General features: G+C 48.3%; 1 protein-coding gene across 1 annotated transcript in view; it reads left to right on the top strand.

The window, feature by feature from the left end:
- Positions 1-11,957: 11,957 nt before the first annotated feature.
- LOC139227927 (solute carrier family 45 member 3) overlaps positions 11,958-27,239 on the top strand; it is a 206,661-nt gene continuing 191,379 nt past the window's right edge. The window contains exon 1 of the mRNA XM_070859077.1: positions 11,958-12,034. The gene's annotated coding sequence lies outside the window, so the exon portion shown is untranslated. The remainder of the gene's footprint in view (positions 12,035-27,239) is intronic.

The following is a 27,239-nucleotide window of genomic DNA, read 5'->3' as shown; positions in this document are numbered from 1 at the left end:
CATCCTGTTATTGGTATCAAATTCCATCGACCTGTAAATCTCTTTTTAATCTCTTTCTTTCACTCAACCAACCAGGACATCTTGTGGTGCTAAAGCAGTTTCCCAGAACTGTGAGGCAAACAGACTTGTACAAACAGGTATTACTATTCTTCATATTAACAACTTGATGAATAAAATCTCTTTTCCCCCCCTCCACCCCCCCCACTAGTTTCACCATTTTTTTCCTACGAGATAAATTGTTTTCAGTGGTGGAGAGGGAAAACAGAACATTTTAAAGGCCAGGCTGGATAACAGCCTACAGAATTATTGGTTCATAAAGAAAGAAAGACTTGGATTTAAAAAGCACCTTTCACGACCTCAGGACGTCCCAAAGCGCTTTACAGCCAATGACGCACTTTTCAAAGTGGAGTCACTGTCCCACTCCAGGGACTTGAGCAAACAAATCTCAGCTGACACTCCAGTGCAGTGCTGAGGGAGTGCTGCACTGTCGGAGGTGCCGTCTTTCGGATGAGATATTAAACCGAGGCCCCGTCTGCTCTCTCAGGTGGACGTAAAAGATCCCATGGCACTATTTCGAAGAAGAGCAGGGGAATTATTCCTGGTATCCTGGCCAATCTTTACCCCTCAATCAACATCATAAAAACAGATTATCTGGTCATTATCACATTGCTGTTTGTGGGAGCTTGCTGTGCACAAATTGGCTGCCGTGTTTCCCAAATGACAACAGTGGCTACATTCCAAAAGGTACTTCACTGGTTGCAAGGAGCTTTGGGGCCTGCAGTGGTCGTGAAAGGCACTATATAAATGTAAGTCTTTCTTTCTTTATTTTTCCCTGATTGAATAATTGGATAGCTCTTTCAAAGAGCTGGCACTGACCCGATGGACCGAATGGACTCCCTCTGTGCTGTATGAAGCTATGATTGGGCCTGTGAGCAGTGGGTACGTGTGCGAGTGGGTACGTGTGCAAGTTGTGATGCTCCAGGTATTGCAGTTCTGTGGGGCAGGCTCAATGGACCAGCTGGTCTCTTTCTGCCTGTCGATTTTGTATGTTTGTATATATTTTATTTGAAGTGATTGTTGAACTGAGCATGTCCCTCTGCTTATGAGGCCCGAGAATCTTCTCTCTGCAATCAGACGTGGTTTGGGTGTTTTTCGTTACGTTTGTACAGTTTTTAAGGTTCTATCTTTAGCATTTGGATTAGTATGCAAAGGATTCCTGTCCATTCTCCTCAAGTTCAGAACCAATCTAAATCATTGCCCACGCCAAAACTCTGAGTGCACCAGACACCGCTTAAAGAGCGTCTGGAAGCTGCACAAAATACCCTGTTATACTGACAGCAGATGGTTTATTTTATCTGGCTTAGATTTTTTTTTAATTTAAAAAAAATACAAATTTTTTCTCTTTCAAAATCACCATCTTGTTGGGTAATGCGCGCCTCTCCCCCCCCATCCACCCTGTTCAGCAACCGCTGGATAATGTAAGATGACCTCAGTCCAGGTTGTGACTTGACCTCTGGAGAAATATTCCCCTCTGTAATGTATTTGCTTCATGGGCTCTCTGCTTATGAATTCATAGCGACACATTGCGATTAAGAACTAGTTGGTTTATTAGCAAAGCTTTAACAATCACACGACACATTACCAGTTCATCCACCAGGCTCACAGCCCCTTGCCTCATCGTGGATTCCCCGAACCCAACGGGCTGGGGTTTTATTGAGTCCTGTGAACATCTCGCGACTGGCTAAGCCACTCACAATGCAACAGCTCTAACAGCCTGCAAGCATACTCACGGGTGCATTCATTACACCCTCCCCCTCCCATGTTAACACCTCTGTAGTTGGCTCAGTTGAGGTTAGGAACTTGCCTCGAGGGGCTTAAATAGAACACACATTCTACTCCTTTGCCACACAGCAAGTCTGAGCACCCTCTTGCTGTTCAGTCAGGCTCTCTTGTTTATCCCCAAGGAAGCCGGAGACAATATAAGTTATGGCAGACTGGAGGATATTCTGGGGAGTAATTACTGCAATATGTTTTTATCTTTAGGAAGCTCCTTTTTTATAAATTCACCAAGCTATACTGTGCATAATCTTTAAACTTTTCAATATATTCTCTAGCATTTAGAAGAATGAGAGGTGATCTCATTGAAACAGACAACATTTTTACAGGGCTTGACAGGGTAGATGCAGGGAGGATGTTTCCCCCTGGCTGGGGAGTCTAGAACCAGGGGTCACAGTCTCAGAATAAGGGGTCGGCCATTCAGGACTGAGATGGGGAGAAACTTCTTCACTCAGAGGGTGGTGAATCTTTGGCATTCTCTACCCCAGAAGGCTGTGGATGCTCAGTTTTTGAATATATTCAAGACAGAGTTCAGTAGATGTTTGGATATTACAGGAATCAAGGGATATGGGGATAGTGCAGGAAAGTGGAGCTGAGAGAGATCAGGCATGATCTCATTGAATGGTGGAGCAGGCTTGAGGGGCCGAATGGTCTATTCCTGCTCCTAATTCTTATGTTCTTACTCTCAACTCCACCGACTGTGTCCAGAGGGAGCAAGGCAAAGTGGGCTCTGAGTATACAGTCAACAACCTTCAGAAAAAGGCTGGTTGAAGGAGCAAAGAGGATCCCGAAAATTGGAATACTTTTAGACACTCAACACAAGAGGTGACCAATCTAATCGAGCAAAGTGTAATTCCATGAAGCCTATACCAATACCGGGTAAAATGATAGAATCAGTTATCAGGACCAAACCTGTCAGTCCCGTAGCAGACTACTTCATGGAAAGATAGTTTAAAAGCTCCCATGATAACAATGCTGCTCTGCTCTTCTGCTCTGTTTATGTGTTCACAAAATTCTCTGCATGGTTTCTTTTTTGTCATTCCTGGGATGTGGGCGTCGCTGGCAAGGCCAGCATTTATTGCCCATCCCTAATTGCCTCTTGAGAAGGTGGTGGTGAGCCACCTTCTCGAACCGCTGCAGTCCGTGCGGTGAAGGTGCTCCCACAGTGCTGTTAGGGACGGAGTTCCAGGATTTTGACCCAGCGACGATGAAGGAAAGCTGCTGCGAGGACAGATGCACCAACGTTAGCTTCCTCGATCAGGCCAGCATCCCCAGCATCGAAGCACTGACCACACTCGACCAGCTCCGTTGGGCGGGCCACATTGTTCGCATGCCTAACACAAGACTCCCAAAGCAAGCGCTCTACTCGGAATTCCTACAGGGCAAGCAAGTCCAAGGTGGGCAGAGGAAACGTTACAAGGACACCCTCAAAGCCTCTTTGATAAAATGCAACATCCCCACCAACATCTGGGAGTCCCTGGCCAAAGACCACCCTAGGTGGAGGAGGTGCATCCGAGAGGGCGCTGTGCATAGAAACATAGAAACATTGAAAATAGGTGCAGGAGTAGGCCATTTGGCCCTTCGAGCCTGCACCACCATTCAATAAGATCATGGCTGATCATTCACCTCAGTACCCCTTTCCTGCTTTCTCTCCATACCCCTTAATCCCTTTAGCTGTAAGGGCTATATCTAACTCCCTCTTGAATATATCTAACGAACTGGCCTCAACAACTTTCTGCGGTAGAGAATTCCACAGGTTAACAACTCTCTGAGTGAAGAAGTTACTCCTCATCTCAGTCCTAAATGGCTTACCCCTTATCCTTAGACTGTGATCCCTGGTTCTGGACTTCCCCAGTATCGGGAACATTCTTCCTGCACCTAACCTGTCCAATCCCGTCAGAATTTTATATGTTTCTATGAGATCCCCTCTCATTCTTCTAAACTCCAGTGAATACACACCCAGTCAATCCAGTCTCTCCTCATAAGTCAGTCCTGCCATCCCGGGAATCAGTCTGGTGAACCTTCGCTGCACTCCCTCAATAGCAAGAATGTCCTTCCTCAGATTAGGAGACCAAAACTGAACACAATATTCCAGGTGAGGCCTCACCAAGGCCCTGTACAACTGCAGTAAGACCTCCCTGCTCCTATACTCAAATCCCCTAGCTATGAAGGCCAACATGCCATTTGCCTTCTTCACCACCTGCTGTACTTGCATACCAACTTTCAATGATTGATGTACCATGACACCCAGGTCTTGTTGCAGCTCCCCTTTTCCTAATCTGTCGCCATTCCGATAATATTCTGCCTTCGTGTTTTTGCCCCCAAAGTGGATAACCTCACATTTATCCACATTATATTGCATGTGCCATGCATTTGCCCACTCACTTAACCTGTCCAAGTCACCCTGCAGCCTCTTAGCATCCTCCTCACAGCTCACACCACCACCCAGCTTGGTGTCATCTGCAAACTTGGAGATATTACACTCAATTCCTTCATCTAAATCATTGATGTTTATTGTAAATAGCTGGGGTCCCAGCACTGAGCCCTGTGGCACCCCACTAGTCACTGCCTGCCATTCTGAAAAGGACCCGTTTATCCCGACTCTCTGCTTCCTGTCTGCCAACCAGTTCTCTATCCACGTCAATACATTACCCCCAATAGCATGTGCTTTAATTTTGCACACCAATCTCTTGTGTGGGACCTTTTGAAAGTCCAAATACACCACATCCACTGGTTCTCCCTTGTCCACTCCAGTAGTTACATCCTCAAAAAATTCTAGAAGATTTGTCAAGCATGATTTCCCTTTCATAAATCCATGCTGACTTGGACCAATCCTGTCACTGCTTTCCAAATGCGCTGCTATTTCATCTTCAATAATTGATTCCAACATTTTCCCCACTACCGATGTCAGGCTAACCGGTCTATAATTACCCTCTTTCTCTCTCCCTCCTTTTTTAAAAAGTGATGTTACATTAGCTACCCTCCAGTCCATAGGAACTGATCCAGAGTCGATAGATAGTTGGAAAATGATCACCAATGCATCCACTATTTCGAGGGCCACTTCCTTAAGTACTCTGGGATGTAGACTATCAGGCCTTGGGGATTTATTGGCCTTCAATCCCATCAATTTCCCTAACACAATTTCCTGACTAATAAGGATTTCCTTCAATTCCTCCTTTTCGCTAGACCCTCGGTCCCCTAGTATTTCCGGAAGGTTATTTGTGTCTTCCTTCAATTGGAATGCCGATATATTTCCAAGTCAGGATGGTTTGTGACTTGGAGGGGAACTTGCAGGTGGTGGCGTTCCCAGGAGCCTGTTGCCCTTGTCCTTCTAGGTGGCAGAGATCGTGGGTTTAGGAGGTGCAGTCGAAGAAGCCTTGGCGAGTTGCTGCAGTGCATCTTGTAGATGGTACACACTGCAGCCACGGTGCGCTGGTGGTGGAGAGTGTAAATTGTTACTGTGGTGGATGGGGTGCCAATAAAGCCCGCTGCTTTGTCCTGCCATACATGCCAAGGAACAATGTTGGACAAACTCCAGGCTTTAGCTACATTCAAAACACTTCAACTTCTTCCTGCTAACCCTTATCCTCCCTCTCAATCACATCCATAACCCCTTTCTATTACTGAATCTACCATTCCATCTGTGACCCAACCTATCGGCATGTAATACCATATAACCTTGCAACTGCATTTCCAATCCAGTTCTGTTATCCAGCCAGGTTTCAGAGAGGGAAGATTGCAGAAACATAGGTAAAATATTAAACAGTATAGAAAAGGTTGCTCTGGAGCATGACTTCCAATGTGAGCTGTGAGAGTATTAGAAGGGAACCCAGGTTCAAATTCGTTAAGAGGTATTGAGGACTGATGTCAGGAAGAATTTCTTTACACAAGGAGAAATCGATACTCAATATGACCTTCTGAATTGTATCCGTCTGGAGCCCATTGGATGCTGTGATGGAGGGGGGGTTGGGGCTGCAGGTTTTTTCTGTTCGGACGAATGAGAAAGAAAGAAGAAAGACTTGCATTTATATAGTGCCTTTCACGACCACCAGACGTCTCAAAACGCTTTACAACCAATGAAGTACTTTTTGGAGTGTAGTCACTGCTGTAATGTGGGAAACGCGACAGCCAACTTGCGCATAGCAAGCTCTCAGAAACAGCAATATGATAATGACCAGATAATCTGTTTTTGTTATGTTGAGTGGGGGATAAATATTGGCCCCAGGACACCGGGGATAATACCCCTGCTCTTCTTCAAAATAGTGCCGTGGGATCTTTTATGTCCACCCGAGAGGGCAGATGGGGCCTCAGTTTAAGCTGAAATGTATTTATCTTAAACTGAAGTCAAACAGGGTTGGAGGTAATGTTCCCATTAAGCTGCGCAGCTGTTGTCTGGAGGTCCCGCACAGGCCACTCACCGGCTTTTAAATGGGAAAAAACGAATATTTGAATGGGCTGTGTAGCCACTTAAAGGGACCACGCATCCAAAAAACCATTAAAGGGAACATTGGTTGAAGGTTCTAGGAAAACAAAACATTTTTATTGCTTTTTACGATTTTTAATATTTCCAGATCATGTAAACTGCCAATATATAATCATTCTGATCAGAATCAAACACTGTACATCTGCAGTAGATGCAAGATTACATCTTTTTTAGTTGATTTTTGTCATATCTGTATCTGATTTCTCCAATTCCTTTCTCGATGCACTGGGGGTATAATTGACCTTCGCCATCACTAAGACCGCCTATTTCCACCTCCATAAGCTCGCCTGAATCCACCCCTGCCCTCAGCTCATCTGCTGCTGAAATCCTCATCCATGCCATTGTTACCTCTCGACTTGACTATTCCAGTGCACTCCTGTCAAACCTCCAACCTTCTACCCTCTGTAAACTTGAACTAATCCAAAACTCTGTTGCCCATGTCCTAACTCGCACCAAGTCCTGCTCACCCCTCACCACTGTGCTCGCTGAGTTACCTTGGCTCCCGGTTAAGCAATGACTCGATTTTAAAATTCTCATCTATGTTTTCAAATCCCTCCATGGCCTCGCCCCTCCCTATTTCTGTAACCTCCTCCAGCTATACAACCCTCTGAGAGCTCTGTGCTTCTCAAATTCTGGTCGCTTGAGCATCCCTGATTTTAATGGCACCACCATTGGCGGCCATGCCTTCAGCTGACTCGGCCCCAAGCTCTGGAATTCCCTCCTTAAACCTCTCCTTCTCTCTACCTTTCTTTTCTCCTTTAAAACCTACCTCTTTGACAAAGCATCTGTCTTAAGATCTCTTTATGTGGCTTGATGTCAAATTATGTTTGATAACGCTCCTGTGAAGTCACTTAGGACATTTTACTATCTTAAAGGCACTATATAAATGCACGTAGTTGTTGCCAGCACAAATGGGACGAGCTGCCAACTTTGTGCTATCGTCAAAGGCCAATTCCAACCCTCCTCTTCCTTGGTTGTGAGGTAGGGTAGACTGGGCTGAAAGATATTTCCAGCATTTTACTCCTACTCAAACTAAAAGTGAAGCCCTTCACTCAACAGTGAACTAGTGGAACTCCTACTCAACGATGCTAGATTTAATGTTCGGCAGCTCTGGGATTCTATCCATCTCATAGTTTTATCATTCAGTATGTCCTTGTTGAAACTAAACAGCCCTAATGTAAAGAGATGAGGTGGTGCCGTGCATTTGTGATCCACCATATTGTGCCAGGGAATGCTAGGAGAGGATAGGGGTTTAAGCTGTATCTTCCCCCTCTATTGGTTGCCGTGCCTTCAGCTGCCTAGGCCCTGAGCTCTGGAACTCCCTCCCTAAACCTCTCCGCCTCTCTACCACTCTCTCTCCTCCTTTAAGGTGGTCCTTAAAACCTATGCGCTAGAAATTCGATAGGTTAGCGTTTCCCGTTAGCTCCTGATGGGGGCGCTAACAGGGCGCTAAGGGGTTAGTGCCCAGGCACGGCGAATGCAGCGATGCCCGCTAACCTCAGTGACGGTAACTCTTAGGGCCTGGGCCTCTAGCGCCTCGCAGATCGTGATGCCATAAAGTGCGCAGTGCTCCGTTATCGCCCCGGATGTAAAATTGACTCGCGGCCCCCTGCTGTATCGCCTCACGCCGACAAAGCCAGCAAGAGGAGGCGTTGTGAACTCGGCTGGCCGCTTGGGGAGCGGTAAGTAAAGGGAATGGTATTCAGCTAGCGCAACCTTTATTATTTGCACCATTCTGGTGCCCATGCAAACTTTTTAATGTTTCACTGCTGCAAGATGTCTAAGCCTTCTGTCATGTAGGCCGAAGTGAGGTCCAACTTCGTGAACAGCTTGCCACCTGCCAGCGTGGCAAAAAGGTCCTCCACTCTCGGAAGTGGGTAATTGGTCTTGCAGCGATACTCGGTTGGTGGCTTTGTAGTCGCCACAAATCCTAACTGAGCCATCTGCTTTGAGGACGGGAATGATGGGACTTGCCCAGTCGCTAAATTCAACGGCCGAAATTATGCCCTCTCTGAGCAGCCTGTCCAGTTCACGTTCAATTTTTTCACGCATCACATACGGCACCACTCTGGCTTTGTGGTGCACTGGTCTGGCGTCCGGAGTGATGCGTATCACTACTTTAGTGCCCTTGAACGTACCGACACCAGGTTGAAACAGTGACCTGAATTTTTGCAGGACCTGTGAGCATGAACTTCGCTCCACGGATGAAATGGCTTGCACATCCCCCCATTTCCAATTCATCTCAGCTAGCCAACTCCTCCCCAAAAGTGCGGGGCCATTTCCCGGAACGATCTAGAGTAGCAGCCGGTTCTATAACCCATTATGTGTTACCACCAAGTTTGCATTGCCCAGCACTGGGATGATCTCTTTGGTGTACGTCCATAGCTGCGTCTCAATGCGTTCCAGTTTGGGCCTGCTAGCCCTATGTGGCCATAGTCTCTCAAATTGTTGGGCGCTCATGAGTGACTGGCTAGCTCCCGTATCCAGCTCCATGTGCACCGGGATGCCATTCAGTAGGACTTTCATCATCATGGGTGGCGTTGTAATGTATGAGCTGTGGACGTCAGCCACATGAACCCGCTGAACTTCAGCATCTATGGCTTTACCCCAGGCCTCATCCTGCATTGCAGACCCCTCGTCTGGTTCCTCTGTCTTGCAGATTAGCCTCGTTGCTGCCTTTTTGCACATCCTGGCCAAGTGTCCGCTGACATTACAAATCCTACAGGTATATTGCTGGAACCTGCAGCTTTTCGCAGTGTGTCTACCCCCACATGAGCTGAGATTGAGATTGCTGTTAACAAAAGGACTATTACCAGGCATTCCTCTCTGATTGTCCATTTGGCTGTTTCTAAGCACTCTGATGGTGGGTGTTAATGGTCCCATCACGGGACGCATTGTTTCTCGAGATGGCGTGAATTGCCGATCCCATTTCCATTGTCCTTGTTGCTGCCTGGGTGGTTTCGAAATGCCCTTGCCTGCCTGCGGGGTCCCGAGCTGCATTCACCATGTTAACTTCCTGGTCCATCGCCACATTTGGACCAGGGCTGCGTGCGTAAATTAGCTTGGTCTCCTCTTCCCCTGCCATAAAGGTCTGAGCTATCAACACCGTCTTTTCTGAAGTCAAGTCCTTAGTCTTTATGAGCTTCCTGAAAATGCCGGCATGATTAATGCCCTCGATGAAAAAGTCCCTTAACATCTCCCCCCAGCAGGCATCAGAGAACTTACAGAGACTGGCCAAGTGCCGCAGTTCCGCCACAAAGTCCGAGACGTTTTGTCCCTCCCGACACCGGTGAGAGTAGAACCAGTGCCGGGCCATGTGTACGCTACTCGCCGGCTTGAGATGCTCACTGATCAGCTGGCTGAGCTCTTCAAAGGACTTATCCGCTGGCTTTTGGGGTGCGAGCAGGTCTTTCATCAGCGCATACGTCTGTGGTCCGCAGCTGGTCAGTAGATGCGCCCTCCGCTTGTCAGCCGCTGTCTCTTCCAGCCAGTCCTTTGTGACAAAGCTCTGCTGGAGTCTTTCCATGAAGTCGTCCCAGTCCTCACCCACACAGTAATGTTCCTCTGTGCCACCGGTGGCCATCCTCGTGGTTCGGTGATTCCCGTTTCTCGTCGCCAAATGTAGTGTCCCTGCACCTTACTACAAACACGAGGCATAGATCTATCAGACACAGTCACTCTGTGACCTTCACCTTTATTGCCCGGACCAAGGAGTGCTAAACCTGGGTGGGACCTCCCCTTTTATACCTGGAAACCCAGGTGAGGAGTGTCTCCCGCAAGTTCACCCCCTGTGGTCAGGGTGTGCATTTCTAGGGTACAGGTACAGCGTACATGAATTACAGTTACATGACTATGTCATAGCAAGATGGTTAAATACATGACACCCTCCACTTTGTGAAAGTGTTTGGGGCTGCAATGGCAGTCGCGCCGGTCACCTTGCAAAACAGAACGGCTGACAACTAGCTTGTGCAGGATTATTGACCCTTCCCTTTAAGTGAGGGAAGCAGCCTCTGATGCTGTGACCAATGCGCTCAAAATTGTTTAGCGCTCAGCTGCTACTGCCCCGTTCTCAGACTTTAGCGCCCTAAGAGAAGTGTTTAGCGCTTCCCTCTTGGAGCGCTAAAACTGAATTTCATGGGTGGCGAGAATGATTAGCGCCTGGCGCTAATTTTTCAACTTTTAAAGTTTAAATGCCCCAAAAGGGGCTATACTAAATAATCAAGCTTTTGGTCACCTGTCTTTATGTGGTTCAGTGTCAAATGTTGTCTGATAACGCTCCTGTGATGCGCCTTGGGACAATTTACTATGTCAAAGGCGCTATATAAATACAAGTTATTATTGTGGTTGATGCTGAGTTTTAAATCCTGTTATGGGATGTCATGGAAAGCTGGTAACTTTGTACAATCCATTTCCCACCAGCAGAATGATAGAATCATGGTCATTCAGCCCATCGTGCCTGTGCTGGCTCTTTAAAAGAGCTAACCAATTGGTCCCTCTCCCCTGCTCTTTCCCCACAGCTCTGAAAATGTTTCCCTGTTTAAGTATGTATTTTTTTTATTTGTTCCTGGGATGTGGGCGTCGCTAGCAAGGCCGGCATTTATTGCCCAACCCTAATTGCCCTTGAGAAGGTGGTGATGAGCTGCCTTCTTGAACTGCTGCAGTCCGTGTGGTGAAGTTACTCCCACAGTGCTGTTAGGGAGGGATTCCAGGATTTTTACTCAGCGACGATGAAGGAAAGCTCCTGGGAGGATAGACCCACCAACGTTAGTGTCCTCGATCAGGCCAACATCCCCAGCATCGAAGCAATGACCACAGTCAACCAGCTCCGTTGGGCAGGCCACATTGTTTGCATGCCCAACACAAGACTCCCAAAGCAAGCACTCTACTCCGAACTCCTACATGGCAAGTGAGCCCAAGGTGGGCAGAAGAAATATTAGAAGGACATCCTCAAAGCCTCCTTGATAAAATGCAACATCCCCATTGACACCTGGGAGTCCCTGACCAAAGACAGCCCTAGGTGGAGGAGCTGTATCCGGGAGGGCGCTGAGCACCTTGAGTCTCATCGCCAGGAGCATGCAGAAATCAATCGCAGGCAGCGGAAGAAGCGTGCGGCAAACCTGTCCCACCCACCCTTTCCTTCAACCACTGTCTGTCCCACCTGTGACAGAGACTGTCGTTCCCATATTAGACTGTTCAGTCACCTAAGAACTCACTGTTAGAGGGACTGCGTATGATGATGACCTTTGGAATTCAGCTTTTGTCCATGTTTGCATCAAGGCTGTAATTGGAAGAATACACCATTTTCTGCTTTATTGTCGCTTGGGCTTTGCTTTAAAATGGCTCAACTTAAAAATTTACCAGATTCTGTAACCAGCAGACCTTGTGAAGCCAAGAAGCTACTGTGGGAACTGGAAATTGAGCAAAAGCTGTACTTTCTCACAAGATAAGGCAGAACTGACCTTGGACAGGAACGCTGTGGATAATGATGTCTTTAAGGACATTGGAAGAAACATCACACATTTAATTAACTGTCTGCTTAAGAGAACAAAACAATTCTGGCCTTACAGAGTGGGCAGATTGCCCATTTTCTTTAGGTATAAACAGTGCTGTGAGAGGGCACTCGTGGCTGCAGTTGGAAGAGGCAACTTGGTCAGTTGCCAACGAAAGAGCCACGGCTAACCACTTGTCGAACTGACCTCGCTGGTGTTAGTGCATGTGAGATTTTCCTGATGATTGCTTGAGTTTAAGTAAAGGGATAGATCTGTGCATGTTTACGAATTGTGCATTAGTATTATCGGGTGCTTACTTGTAAGCGGAGTTTTTTTAAGCAAAGGTTACCCCGGTAAAGGGGCAAAAGTTCTGTGTGAGCTGGCTTGTCATTGAAGTAAGGGAATATTTTTTACAGTTCAGTGTGAGTGTACTTGGAGTTCCATGCTGTCTTTAAGTAAAAGAAGTTCATTTTGACAAATCCACTGGCTTTTGTCTTGTTTGTTCTATGGGTCTGAACTCTATAAACTGTTAGACAGCACGTCTTACAGATTGAGGTCTGGAGCCGAGTGGTCCTGGAGGAACCCAAACTGAGCATTGGTGAGCAGGTTATTGGTGAGTAAGTGCCGTTTGATAGCACTGTCGATGACACCTTCCATTACTTTGCTGATGATTGAAAGTAGACTGATGGGACGGCAATTGGCCTGATTGGATTTGTCCTGCTTTTTATGTACAGGACGTATCCGGGCAGTTTTCCACAATGTCGGGTAGATGCCAGTGTTGTAGCTGTACTAGAACAGCTTGGCTAGAGGTGTGGCTAGTTCTGGAGCACAAGTATTCAGCACGACAGCAGGGATGTTGTTGGGGCCCATAGCCTTTGCTGGATCCAGTGCGCTCAGCCACTTCTTGATATCACGTGGAGTGAATCGAATTGGCTGAAAACTGGCTTCTGTGATGGTGGGGTCCACAGGAGGAGGCCGATATGGATCATCCACTTCTGGCTGAAGATGGTTGCAAATACTTCAGCCTCTTTAAGTATATATTCAATTTCCTTTTGAATTGAGGGGGAAAATCAAAGGGCAAGTCAAAGAATGACTTCATGACTTCAAAGAATGAAGTCAAAGGTTTGGAGTAATGCATTGTAAAAACTTAGTAGAGATTGAAAAAGTCAGCCTGAATGCCCTTCTCTAACTAAAGAGTCGGTAAGCATTTCTTCTTTTTTGTACGGTAGCAGCAAAGCAAATCAAATATCAATATCTAAGTCAGATATCCAGGCCAAAGCTTCCGGTGTAACAGCGTGGATTCCTTGGAGGCTGCCTGCAAATTTCCTCTGAGGGCAGTGCTCGATGATGTGCTCCAGGGTCTGATTAGGACCTCCACAGTCACATGATGGGGGAGCTTTAATCTTCCACCTATGGAGAAGGTGGCTGTAAAGTCCTGTCCCCTCAGTACAGATTCACGCGAGGCATGTCGTGAAGTCAAGGTCACTCTGGACCTGCACCTTTATTTTACAGCTCCCGTCCTTATATACCTGTCTCTTGCAAGTGCACCCCTGGTGGTAAGGTATGCTGGTGGTTACAGGTCATATCTTATTACAGTCATGTATAGCATGTTAGGATACAGTTATATATAATATTGTAAGATACATGACATCACCCTCCCCCAAGGTCTTATTGTCTTTATAGGTTCAGTCTCTCAGGTGATCTACGCTCTCGCGTGGAGCGTCTGAGTTGTGGTTCAGTTGTTTGTCTTGGTGTCTGTTTTTCTTTGGGTGTGGTTGCTGGTATCTCACCTGGGCTGTCTGTTTCGATTGGTGTGATTGTTGTTGACTCGCCTGGGCTGTCTGTTGGGATTGCCCTTTCCTCAGGTTGTTCCCTCTGTCTGTCCACCAGGTGTGGTGCGAGTTCCACATTGTAGTCTGCCTCTGGTTCCGCAGTGTTGTTGGTAAATCTGCTTTTGACTTGGTCTACATGCCTCCGGCAGGTTTTGCCATTGTCCATTTGTACTACCAGTAGCCTGTTTCCTTCCTTGCCCATTCTGTCCCTGCAAGCCATTTGGGACCCCTGCCATAGTTTAGTACAAACACTTTGTCCCCTATCTCATTCCATCTTCCCCTCGAATTTCTGTCAAGGTACTCAGTCAGCTTACGGCGCTTTGCCTCAATGATTTTGTGCATGTCTGGGAGGATTAATGAGAGCCTTGTTTTTAAAGTCCTTTTCATCAACAGTTGCGCGGGGGGGATCCCAGTCAGTGAGTGCGGACGAGATCTGTATGCCAGCAGCAGTCGCGACAGGTGACCCTGCAGCGTGGGACCTTGGATTTTAAGCATGCCTTGTTTAATGATTTGTACTGCTCTCTCCGCCTGGCTGTTGGAGGCTGGCTTGAACGGTGCCGTCTTGACGTGATTTCTGCCGTGGTCAATTATAAAGTCTTGGAATTCTGCGCTGGTGAAGCACGGACCATTGTCACTGACCAATATGTCAGGGATTCCGTGCGTTGCAAACATGGTTGCGAGGCTCTCCACAGTGGTGGAGGTTGTGCTCAAGTTTAAAATATTGCATTCGATCCACTTTGAAAATGCATCTACAACTACGAGGAACATTTTGCCCATGAATGGGCCCGCATAGTCTACGTGCACCCGCGACCACGGTTTGGTAGGCCAGGGCCAGGGGCTCAGTGGAGCCTCCCTGGGGGCATTGCTGAGTTGGGCACAAATGGTGCTCCTTCGGATGCAGAGCTCCAAGTCCGCGTCAATACCAGGCCACCAGACGTGGGATTCTGGCTATGGCCTTCATGAGAACGATCCCCGGGTGCTCGCGGTGGAGCTCCCGGACAAATGCCTCTCTGCCTCGCAGAGGCATGACTACTCGGCTGCCCCACATCAGGCAGTCTGCTTGTAGTGATAGCTCATGCATGCGCCTGTGAAAGGGTTTTAATTCCTCGGGGCAGGCATCGCAAGCCTCTGCCCAGTCACCGGTTAGGACACATCTTTTTACTAAGGATAACGTGGGGTCGCTGGCCATCCAGACTCTGATTTGGCGAGCCGTCATGGGTGAACCTGTGGACTCAAAGGCATTGATTGCCATGACTATCTCACAGTCCTGTTCGTCAGACCCTTCCGTGATCGACAGGGGTAGCCTGCTGAGCACATCGGCACAGTTGTCTGTGCCTGGTCTGTGCCTTATGGTATAGTCGTAGGACGCCAGCATGAGTGCCCACCGTTGAATTCGCGCCGAGGCGTTGCCGTTTATTGCCTTGCTCTCGGATAGGAGGGACGTGAGGGGCTTGTGGTCGGTTTCTAACACGAACTTGGCCCCGAAAAGGTATTGGTGCATCTTTTTGACACTGTACACGCACGCGAGCGCCTCCTTCTCTACCATTCTGTACCCCGCGCTCCACCCGCGAAAGTGACCTGGAGGCATAAGCTATGGGTTGTAATTTGCCCGCACTATTGACATGTTGCAAAACGCACCTGACCCCATATGCTGATGCATCGCATGTGAGAACTAGCTTTTTACCTGGGTCAAAGAAAGTCAAAACATTGTTGGAACGCAGAAGGTTGCGTGCCTTATTGAAGACGAGTTCCTGGGCGTCCCCCCAAAACCAATCGCACCCCTTCCTGAGTAGCACTTGGAGAGGCTCCAGCAGCGTGCTTAAGTTCTGCATAAAGTTCCCAAAGTAATTGAGTAGCCCGAGAAAGGCGCGCAGTTCTGAGACATTCCGGGGCCTGGGTGCCAGGCGAATTGCTTCTGTTTTGGACTCTGTTGGGCGGATTCCATCAGCGGCAATCCTTCTGCCCAAAAATTCAACCTCGGGTGCGAGAAACAGGCACTTGGATTTCTTGACTCGTAGGCCTACCCGATCCAACCGCTTTAGTACTTCCTCCAAATTACGGAGATGGGAGTCGGTGTCCCTGCCCATGATAAGTATGTCGTCTTGAAATACAACCATCTCTGGGATGGACTTGAGCAGATTCTCCATGTTGCGCTGGAATATGGCAGCTGCCGACCTGATGCCGAATGGGCATCAATTGTACATGAAAAGGCCTCGATGTGTGTTGATGGTGGTGAGTAGCTTGGATTCCTTGGTCAATTCTTGCGTCATATATGCAGATGTGAGGTCTAGTTTTGAGAAAAGTTTACCTCCAGCCAATGTGGCAAATAAGTCCTCCGCTCTGGGCAACAGGTACTGGTCCTGTAGGGAGACTCTGTTTATGGTATCTGTCGTCCCCACAGATTTGTACGGATCCATCAGGCTTCACGACTGGGACGATGGGACTTGCCCAGTCGCTAAATTCCACAGGTGACATAATGCCTTCCCGCAGAAGCCTGTCTAGTTCGTGTTCAATCTTTTCCCTCATCACATAGGGTACAGCTCTGGCCTTGTGATGGACCGGTCTAGCATCCTGTGTGATGTAGATTTTGACTTTGGCCCCTTTGAAAGTGCCCACACCTGGCTGAAAGAGATGTTCAAATCGCTTTATAACTGTTGAGCAGGAGGTCCGTTCCTCTAATAACATGGCATGGACATCATCCCATTTCCAGTTTAGTTTTGCCAGCCAGCTTCTCCCCAGCAGTGCTGGGGGGTCTCCGGGGACAATCCACAGGGGAAGTCGGTTCACTGTCCCTTTGTGTGTGACAGAGAGCATGGCGCTGCCGAGGACTGGTGCGATTTCTTTGGTATAGGTCCTTAGTTTGGTGTCGACCCTTGTGAGTTTTGGTCTGTCTCTTTTATGCGGCCACAGTTGTTCAAATTGTTGAGCGCCCATGAGAGATTGACTCGCTCCCGTATCCAGCTCCATGTTGACAGATATCCCGTTGAGTAGGACCCTCATCATTATAGGAGGCGTCCTGTTGTAGGAGCAGCGGCCATTGATCGTGTTAACCCACTGTACATCGGTGTCCCGGGTACTGTCCCCACCATCTTCTGGTCCGCTTTCCGACCCATCCGATTCGTATACCAGCCGAGCTGCCGTTTTTTTGCACATGCGGGCCAAATGCCCTGTATATTCACAATTTCTGCAAACAGCCTGCTGAAATCAACATCCCCTTGACGAGTGCCCACCCCTACACCTCCAGCACAGACCTGTTCCATTGTTCAAAGTGTTCCCAAAGAATGAGCTGCGTCTGGCTGATCTCTCTTGAGCTTCTCTCAGTTTGTAGTTGATTGCTCGCATTGTGGGTTGATGAGGTGTGAACGGCCGTTCCTGTGGCCCTTGATGGCTTCTGCCTGCTGTCGAGAACCTGTTCTCCCGGTTTTGTCTGTGTGTGGGGGTAGCAGCTTGTTTAGTGCTGTGAACTTTTTGTTCCGATATTTCGTTAGTTGTCGTACCTGCATTGTAAATCAACCTCGTTTCTTCTTCCCCCACCAAGAATGTCTGTGCAACCAGTGCTGCTGCCTCTGAGGTCAGGTTCTTGGTCTCTATGAGCTTTCGGAATATGCCTGCGTGGCCTATTCCTTCAATGAAAAAATCTCTCAGCATTTCTCTCCTCAGTTCATCGGAGAACTCACATAAACTAGCCAACCTCCGAAGTTCCGCCACGAAGTCGCGTATGCTCTGGCCCACACAGCGTCTGTAGTTGTAGAACCTGTGTCTGGCCATGTGTAGGCTGCTCGCTGGCTTCAGGTGGTCTCTTACCAGTGTGCTCAATTCTTCAAATGACTTGCTTGCTGGTTTCTCGGGTGCCAACAGATCCTTCATTAAAGCGTATGTTTTCGAGCCACAGCTGGTCAAGAGATGGGCTCTTCTCCTGTCTGCCTTATCGTCGCCTAACCAGTCTTTGGTTACAAAGCTGGAGCCTTTCTATAAAGTCCTCCCAATTGTCTCCCGCATTGTACTTTTCATCTGATCCGTTGTTCACCATTCTGTAGATTCTGTAATCCCGTAACTCGTCGCCACTGTAAAGTCCTGTCCCCTCAGTACAGATTCACATGAGGCATGTAGTGAAGTCAAGGTCACTCTGAACCTGCACCTTTATTTTACAGCTCTGGAATGCTGCACTTGCCTGAGACCCGTCCTTCTATACCTGTCTCTTGCAAGTGCACCCCCTGGTGGTAAGGTATGCTGGTGGTTACAGGTCATATCTTATTACAGTCATGTATAGCATGTTAGGATACAGTTATATATAATAATGTAAGATACATGACAGTGGCAGCATCTATCGTGACTGGTTCTGAGGCGGTCGATGGTTGTCCACTGTTTGCGAGGAAAGTTTGATCCTTCAGGTTGTACTGTGGGGTCCTCTATAAGGAATCCATTCTGTATGTCACATTTGTGCCAAGCATTTCACCATCGGTCACCCAAGGCTGAGGGGAGATAGCTGAAGGGCTTCGGCGACAGTGTCCAAAATGGCCTTCTAGATTTGAGACGTAGATTCTAGATGTAAGCACTGATTTCGAAACTTTAGCATGGGAGCATGGCCAGAGGATGCTTGTGCCTGTCATGTTGTCCCCTCAAGTACAAGCTGCAGCAAATGGATGTAAAGCTCTACACAGAAACCTTGCAAATCAGAAACATTAGGGCAAATAAAAAGGTTTCTTTAAAAAAAAATAAAGTCATAACAGTACAGCGAAAAGTTGTAGAGACAAAGTATTTCTCAATGGTAGAGCATCAGTGATTAGACAAATCTACATCAGGGTAAATGGGCGTGCTCACAGTGTAAGTAAAGACCCACCCCTGAGCCACCGCCCATGTGTAATGGGGTGTGTGACTTTGATAGTCCAGTTGTCTTTAAAACTAGCGAACAAAACCACTTTGCGGATATTACCTCTGCATGGCAAATACAGATATGAAAGCACACACACACAGTTAAGTACACAAGGCTGAGCTCATTTTCCCTTTTGTGACTATTTCCAAATCAGTTGTGAAAACAGATCTAGAGCAGCTGTCAGTAACAGAGAGGCCAACATTTGTTCAAAATGTTCGGTGACATATTATGCTTCAATAAAACAAGTAAGTTTACCACTTTAATCCTACTCTGAGTGAGCAGAACTGTTCCCACAGAGCTGACAGTTCCTTTGTCAACATTTGTGGATGCTGTTTCGAAAGAAAATATAAAACAAATCCGCCTATGTGTAGTCAGTATGCCATTGGCAAGTTTTGAATTGAGAAATAATTAGCGAGGGCGTGTGTCAACAAACCTCAGATTTATTGATACATTTGAATTTTTGTCAGTCATGGCTCAGTGGTTAGCACCCTCACCTCTGAGTGAGAAGGTTGTGGGTTCAAGTCTCACTCCACTTGAGCACAAGAATCTAGGCTGACTCTCCAGTGCAGTGCTGAGGGAGTGCTGCACTGTCGGATGTGCCGTCTTTCGGAGGAGACATTAAACCAAGGCCCCGTCTGCTCTCTCAGGTGGACGTAAAAGATCCCATGGCACTATTTCGACGAAGAACAGGGGAGTTCTCCCTGATATCCTGGGATATATATAAGGGATAAATTTATCCCTTAACCAGCTTCTTAAAACAAAAATCCAGATTATCTGGTCATAATCACATTGCTGTTTGTGGGACCTTGTTGTGTGCAAATTAGCTGCTGCATTTCCTACATTACAACAGTGACTACACCTCAAATAGTACTTAATTGGCTGTAGAAATATCTTGGGATGTTTTGAGGTCTTTCTTTCTTTACTCATCATCATCATCATAGGCAGTCCCTCAGAATCGAGGAAGACTTGCTTCCACTCCCAAAGTGAGTTCTTTGATGGCGATACGAGAGCCACAGACCCTGTCACAGGTGGGACAAACATTCGTCGAGGGAAGGGGTGGGTGGGGCTGGTTTGCCTCATGCTCCTTCCGCTGCCTGCGCTTGGCCTCGTCATACTCTTTGCGTTGAGACTCGAAGAGCTCAACACCCTCCCGGATGCACTTTCTCTACCTCGGGCGGTTTTCGGCCAGGGTCTCCCAGGTGTCAGTGGTGATGTCGCACTTTACCAAGGAGACTTTGAGGGTGTCCTTATAATCTTTCCGCTGGCTTCCTTTGGCTCATTTACCATGAAGGAGCTCCGCATAAAGCATTTGCTTAGGGAGTCTTGTATCTGGCATGCGAACTATGTGGCCTGCCCGGCGAAGCTGATCGAGTGTGGTCAGTGCTTCAATACTGGGCATGTTAGCCTGATCGAGGACACTGATGTTGGCGCATCTGTCCTCCCAGGGGATTTGCAGGATCTTGCAGAGACATCGTTGGTGATATATCTCCAGCTACTTGAGGTGCCTTCTATACAACTTCCATGCCTCAGATCCATACAGGAGGGCGAGTATTACTACAGCCCTGTAGACCATGAGCTTGGTGGTAGATTTGAGGGCCTGGTATTCAAACACTCTTACCTTCAGACGGCCGAAGGCTGCACTGGCGCACTGGAGGCAATGTTGAATCTCCGCATCAATGTCTGCCTTTGTTGATAAGAGGCTCCCGAAATATGGGAAATGGTCCACGTTGTCCAGGGCTGAGCCGTGGATCTTGATGATTGGAGGGCAGTGCTGTGCGGCGGTGACAGGCTGGTGGAGGACCTTTGTCTTACGGATGTTAAGCGTAAGGTCCATGCTTTCATATGCCTCAGTGAATACATTGACTATATCCTGGAGTTCAGCCTCTGAATGTGCGCAGACGCAGGCGTCGTCCGCATACTGCAGCTCAACGACAGAGGTTGGAGTGATCTTGGACCTGACCTGGAGGCGGCGTAGGTTAACCAGCTTCCCACTGGTTCTGTAGTTTAGTTCCACTCCAGCGGGGAGCTTGTTGGTTGTGAGGTGGAGCATGGCGGCGAGGAAGATTGAGAAGAGGGTTGGAACGATGACGCAGCCCTGCTTGACCCTGGTCCGGATGTGGATTGGGTCTGTAATGGATCCGTTGGTAAGGATCATGGCCTGCATGTCATCGTGAAGCAGGTGAAGGATGTTGACAAACATTTGGGGGCATTCAAAACAGAGGAGGACGCTCCATAGACCCTCACGGTTGACAGTGTCAAAGGCCTTTGTAAGATCGAAAAAGGCCATGTATAAGGGCTGGCGCTGCTCCCTGCATTTTTCCTGCTACAATTGTCGTGCTGCAAAAATCATGTCTGTTATGCCCCTTTGGGGACGAAATCCGTATTGTGATTCCAAGAGGAGCTCCTTGGCCACAGGAAAAAGCGATTGAGGAGAACTCTAGCGACAACTTTCCCAGTGGCTGATCGCAGGGAGATTCCTCTGTAGTTGCCACAGTCGGACTTGTCCCCTTTTTAAAAAATGGTCACAATCGCTGCATCTCTGAGATCTCCCGGCATGCTCTCCTCCCTCCAGATGAGAGAGATGAGGTCATGTATCCGCGCCAACAGTGCCTCTCCGCCATACTTTAGCACCTCAGCAGGGATTCCATCCGCACCCGTAGCCTTGTTATTCTTAAGCTGTTTTATGGCTTTGCCTACCTCGTGCAGTGTTGGGGTCTCACTGAGGTGGTGGTGGATCGCATGCTGCGGGATGGAGTCGAGAACACTCGAGTCAAAGGCAGAGTCTCGATTGAGGAGATCTTCAAAGTCCTTGATGAGTGTTTCCCCGTTCTTGGCCAGGAGTGGGGTGGGGCCTTAGGAGTTTGGATCGTAGGTGGCCTTGACTGCAGCGAAGAATCCTCGCATATCGTGGCTGTCGGCCAGTTGTTGTATCTTCTGTGCTTTCTGCATCCACCACCTGTTCTTTAGGTCCCGGGTTTTTTGTTGGACCTGAGCCTTGAGCCGTCTGTAATGTTGTTTTGCAGCTCCCGAGTTGGGTTGTTGCTTGAGGCTCAGAAATGCTTTGCGCTTGCGATCTATTAGTTCTTCGATTTCCTGATCATTTTCATCAAACCAGTCCTGAGGTTTCTGGTTGTGTGACCAAGTGTCTCTTCACAGGCACTGGTTATAGAGGCCTGGAGGGCAGACCAAGCGCTGTGGGCATTCAGTATCTCAGGGTCATCAAGGCACGCCAGATTGGCTGTGAAGCGCTGGCTGTAAAGGGCTCTCTTAGCTGGGTCTCTAAGTGCCCCGGCATTAACTTTTTTGCAGAACTGCTTCTGCTGTTCCCTCTGCTTTGGGGCAATGTTAATGTTGATGATGGATCGGATTAGGCGGTGGACCATCCAGCAGTCGTCAGCTCCTGGTGATGCGCGCATCCTTGTGATCCCTGGCTCGGATGATGACATAGTCAAGCAGGTGCCAGTGTTTGGAGCGAGGGTGTTGCCATGTTGCCTTGTATTTGTCCCTCTGGCGGAACAGGGTGTTGGTGATGAGGAGTTCATGTTCTAGACATTTTGTCAGGAGTAGGGTACCGCTGGAGTTGGCTTTCCCTACCCCCTCTCTGCCAATCACGCCTCCCCAGAGGGCTGTGTCTTTGCCGACCCTGGCATTAAAATCACCCAGGAGGATCAATTTGTCACCCATGGGGACATGGGACAAGGATGTCTCGAGGTTGGAATAAAAACTCTCTTTAGTCTCATCCGTTGCATCGAGTATAGGGACGTACGCACTGATGACTGTGGCACATTGGTTCCGGGATAGGGTGAGTCAAAAAGTCATGAGGCGTTCGTTAACCCCACAGGGGGTGTCTTTGAGGCGGTCAACCAGCTGATTCTTGACGGCAAAGCCGACTCCATGAAGGCGGCGTTCTGCCTCTGGTTTCCCTTTCCAGAAGAAGGTGTAAACAGATAATTTGTTTCTGTTATGTTGATTGAGGGATACATATTGGTGGAGGTTTCTTTACTATACATTTCTGAATTAGGAATTCGTCATCACTCCAAATCTTTGACAAAACCCATTCAGTATAGCATGATAGATTTCTTCAGCTTAATAGTCTAGGAAAGCCAGATCTTAATTCCAACCTAATCATTGTTCTTCAAGACATATTGGCATTATACAAAGCGTCTTCTTGAATATGGTGTCTTGAGAAGAATGCATTGAGAAGCTACATTCTGAGAGGGCGTAATAAAGCAACCACTTGAGGAAATACATTTATTTCTACTTATCTTAGCACAGGGCAGTGCTAACTTAACGTAAAAAAATATCTGTCTGCCTCCACACTCATGCACAAGTAAAAAGAAAGACTTGGATTTCTACAGTGTCTTTTACAACCATCGGACATCTCAAAGCACTTTACAGCCAATGGAGTACTTTTGGAGTGTAGTCACTGTTGTAATGCAGGAAACGCGGCAGCCAACATGTGCACAGCAAACTCCCACAAACATCAACGTGATAATGACCAGATAATCGGTTTCTGTTATGTTGATTGAGGGATACATATTGGCCAGAACACCGAGGATAACTCCCTTGCTCTTCGAAACAGTACCGTGGGATCTTTTACACCCACCTGAGAGAGTGGATGGGGCCTCGGTTTAACGTCTCATCCCAAAGACGGCACCTCCGACAGTGCAGCACTCCCTTGACAGTGCCACACTCCCTCAGCACTGCACTGGAGTGTCAGCCTAGATTTTTTGTGCTCCAGCCTCTGGTCTGGGAGATGGTATGTATTTAACCCCTTGTAACCTGAATTAAACTACCACCAGAGGGCCTACCAGTTGGAGTTTCAAGCGATCCCGGCATCCCTTGGGAGCACGGTATAAAAGCAATCTACCCACGAGGTACCTGCACTCTGGAGTCTTATTAAAGGAGCTAAGGTCACACTTGCTCATTGTACACAGTACTCAGTTTCATCCTTTATTATGAGTATACCAATTGGCGACGAGGTAACGAACACCTGCACGAAAATGCAAAGAACAGTTGGTATCCTGGAGAAGTTCTCAGAAGGGGACGATTGGGAGGCCTTCGTGGAGAGACTCGGCCAATACTTCGTTGCCAACAAGCTGGACGGGGACGAGAACGCTACCAAACGAAGGGTGATCCTCCTAACTGTCTGTGGGGCAACAACCTATGGCCTCATGAAGAATCTCCTAGCTCCGGCAAAACCAACAGAGAAATCCTATGAAGAATTGTGTACGCTGGTCTGGGAGCACCTAAATCCTAAGGAAAGCGTTTTGATGGCAAGATATCGGTTCTACACGTGTCAACAATCGGAGGGCCAGGAAGTGGCGAGCTATGTCGCCGAACTAAGGCGCCTCGCAGGACATTGTGAGTTTAAGGGATTCCTAGAACAAATGCTTAGAGGCTTTTTTGTACTGGGCATTGGCCATGAGACAATCCTTCGCAAACTGTTGACTGTAGAAACTCTGAATTTAAGTAAAGCCATAACGATCGTCCAGGCATTTATGTCCACAAGTGACAACACCAAACAGATTTCGCAGAGTAAAGAAGTTTCAGCCAGTACTGTACATAAAGTAACGTCGGTTTTGAGCAGAAATGTACAGGGCAGAATGTACATGCCGTCTGCTGAGGCCTGACCTCAGTTAACCCAGAGTCCGCCATCAATCATTAATGCGAGGCAGTTAATACCTTGTTGGCGCTGTGGAGGTGATCATCGGCCCCATCAATGCCGCTTCAAGTATTATGCGTGCAACGGTTGCAGAACAATGGGACACCTCCAGCGAATGTGCAGGTGAGCTGTAAACCCTGCAAACCACCACGTTGCAGAGGAAAATCGATCCACTCTGGATCAGGCTGAATTGGAGACTCATACTGAGGAGGCAGAAGTGCACGGGGTACACACATTCAGTACGAAATGTCCACCTATAATGTTGAAAGTTGAACTCAACGGTATTCCAGTATCTATGGAGCTGGACACGGGTGTAAGTCAGTCCATAATGAGTAAAAAGGCCTTCGACAAGCTGTGGGGCAAAAAGGCACACAGGCCCAAGCTCAGCCCCATTCACACCAAACTAAGGACTTACACCAAGGAACTAATCCCTGTAATTGGCAGTGTAGAAGTCAAAGTCTCCTATGATGGAGCAGTACATGAACTCCTGCTGTGGATTGTGCCAGAGGATGGCCCCACATTGTTTGGCAGAAGCTGGCTGGGGAAAATCCGTTGGAACTGGGACGACATCTGAGCGCTTTCGTCCATCGACGACGCCTCAAGTGCCCAGATTCTGAGCAAGTTCCCATCGTTGTTCGAGCCAGGCATTGGAAGCTTCTCGGGGGTGAAAGTGCAGATCCATTTGGTTCCCGGTACGCGACCCATCCATCAGAAGGCACGGACAGTAGCATACATGATGCGTGAGAAAGTGGAAATTGAGCTGGACAGGTTGCAGCGAGAAGGCATCATCGCGCCGGTGGAATTCAACCAGTGGGCTAGTCCAATAGTCTTGGTACTCAAAGAGGATGGCACGGTTAGAATTTGTGGGGACTATAAAGTAACGATTAACCGTTTTTCGCTCCAGGATCAGGACCCACAACCCAAGGCAGACGACCTATTTGCGACCCTGGCTGAAGGGAAGACGTTCACCAAGCTGGACCTCACCTCGGCCTACATGACGCAGGAGCTGGAGGAGTCTGCGAAAGGCCTCACACGCACAAAGGTCTATTCATCTATAACCAGTGCCCGTTCGTGATTCCGTCAGCCGCGACAATCTTCCAACGGAACATGGAAAGCCTGCTAAAGTCGGTTCCTCGCACCGTGGTTTTCCAGAACGACATACTGGTTACAGGTCGGGACACCATTGAGCACTTGAAGAATCTGGAAGAGGTTCTTAGTCAGTTGGATTGCGTGAGGCTCAGGTTGAAACACTTGAAGTGTGTTTTCCTGGCACAGGAGGTTGAGTTCTTGGGAAGAAGAATCACGGCAGACGGCATCAGACCCACTAACGCCAAGACGGAGGCCATCAAGAACACGCTGAGACCACAGAATGTGACGGAACTGCGGTCGTTCCTGGGACTCCTTAACTATTTTGGTCATTTCCTATCTGGGTTAAGCACCCTGCTAGAACCCCTACATGCGCTCTGCGCAAGGGAGACGACTGGGTATGGGGGAATTCACAAGAGGCTGCCTTTAAGAAAGCCAGAAATCTGTTGTGTTCAAACAAACTGCTTGTCCTGTATAACCATTGTAAAAGATTAGTGCTAGCTTGCGATGCGTCATCATACAGGGTCGTGTGTGTGTTACAACAGGCTAATGAATCGGGGATCTTGCAACCGGTCGCTTATGCGCCCAAGAGTTTGTCCAAGGCTGAAAAGGCCGACAGCATGATTGAAAAAGAGGCTCTGGCGTGCGTTTACAGGGTAAAAAAAATGCACCAATACTTATTTGGTCTCAAGTTTGAGCTTGAAACTGACCACAAGCCGCTCATATCGCTGTTCTCTGAGAGCAAAGGAATTAACACCAATGCCTCTTCCCGCATCCAAAGATGGCGCTCATGCTGTCAGCATACACTATGTAATCCGCCACAGACCAGGCACAGAGAACTGCGCAGATGCTCTCAGTCGGCTGCCATTGCCCACCACCGGGATGGAAATGGCACAGCCAGTGGACTTGCTCATGGTCATGGAGGCATTCGAGAACGAAAAGTCCCCCATTACGGCCCGCCAGATTAGGACCAGCCAGGATCCTTTACTGTCCTTGGTAAAAAAAACTGTGCCCTCCATGAGGGCTGGTCCAGTGTCCCAGCGGAGATGCAGGAGGCGATTAAGTCGTTCCACAGGCGCAAAGACAAAATGTCCCTTCAGGCGGACTGTCTGTTGTGGGGCAATCGCTTGGTCTTGCCCAAAAAAGGCAGAGATACGTTCATATGTGAACTGCACAGCACCCACCCGGGCATTGTAATGATGAAAGCCATAGCCAGATCCCATTTGTGGTGGCCTGGCATCGACTCAGATTTAGAGCCATGCATGCGCCAGTGCAACACTTCTCTCAGCTGAGCAATGCACCCAGAGAGGCAGCGCTAAGTTTGTGGTCATGGCCATCCAAACCGTGGTCGAGGATCCATGTAGGCTATGCGGGCCCATTCCTAGGCAAAATGTTTTTGGTTGTCGTGGACACTTACTCAAAATGGATTGAATGTGCGATAATGTCTGTAAGCACGTCCATGGCCACTATTGATAGCCAACGAGCCATGTTTGCCACGCATGGCTTGCCTGATATCCTAGTCAGCAACAATGGGCCGTGCTTCACCAGTGCTGAATTCATGGAATTCATGACCCACAATGGGACCAAGTATGTCACATTTGCCCCGTTCAAGCCTGCATCCAGTGGCCAGGCAGACGGGCAGTCAGACCATCAAGCAAAGCTTGAAACGTGTGTCAGAAGGCTCCCTGCAGACCCGGCTGTCCCGAGTGCTGCTCAGCCACCGCACCAGACCCCACTCACTCACCGGGGTGCCCCCAGCTGAGCTGCTCATGTAAAGGGCGCTAAAAACAAGGCTCTCTCTTGTTCACCCTGATCTCCATGGTCACATGGAGGGCAAACGGCATCAACAAAGTGTGTACCATGACCGCGCAAATTTGTCACACGATATTGAGATCAATGATCCTGTGTTTGTGCTCAATTATGGGCATGGACCCAAATGGCTCTCTGGCACGGTCACAGCCAAAGAGGGGAGTAG

The sequence above is a fragment of the Pristiophorus japonicus genome, chromosome 17 (genome assembly GCF_044704955.1).
Source record: "Pristiophorus japonicus isolate sPriJap1 chromosome 17, sPriJap1.hap1, whole genome shotgun sequence".
NCBI lineage: Eukaryota > Metazoa > Chordata > Chondrichthyes > Pristiophoridae > Pristiophorus > Pristiophorus japonicus.
Note: the sequence above shows the minus strand (reverse complement) of the source record. Positions and strands in the feature narration are given on the sequence as shown.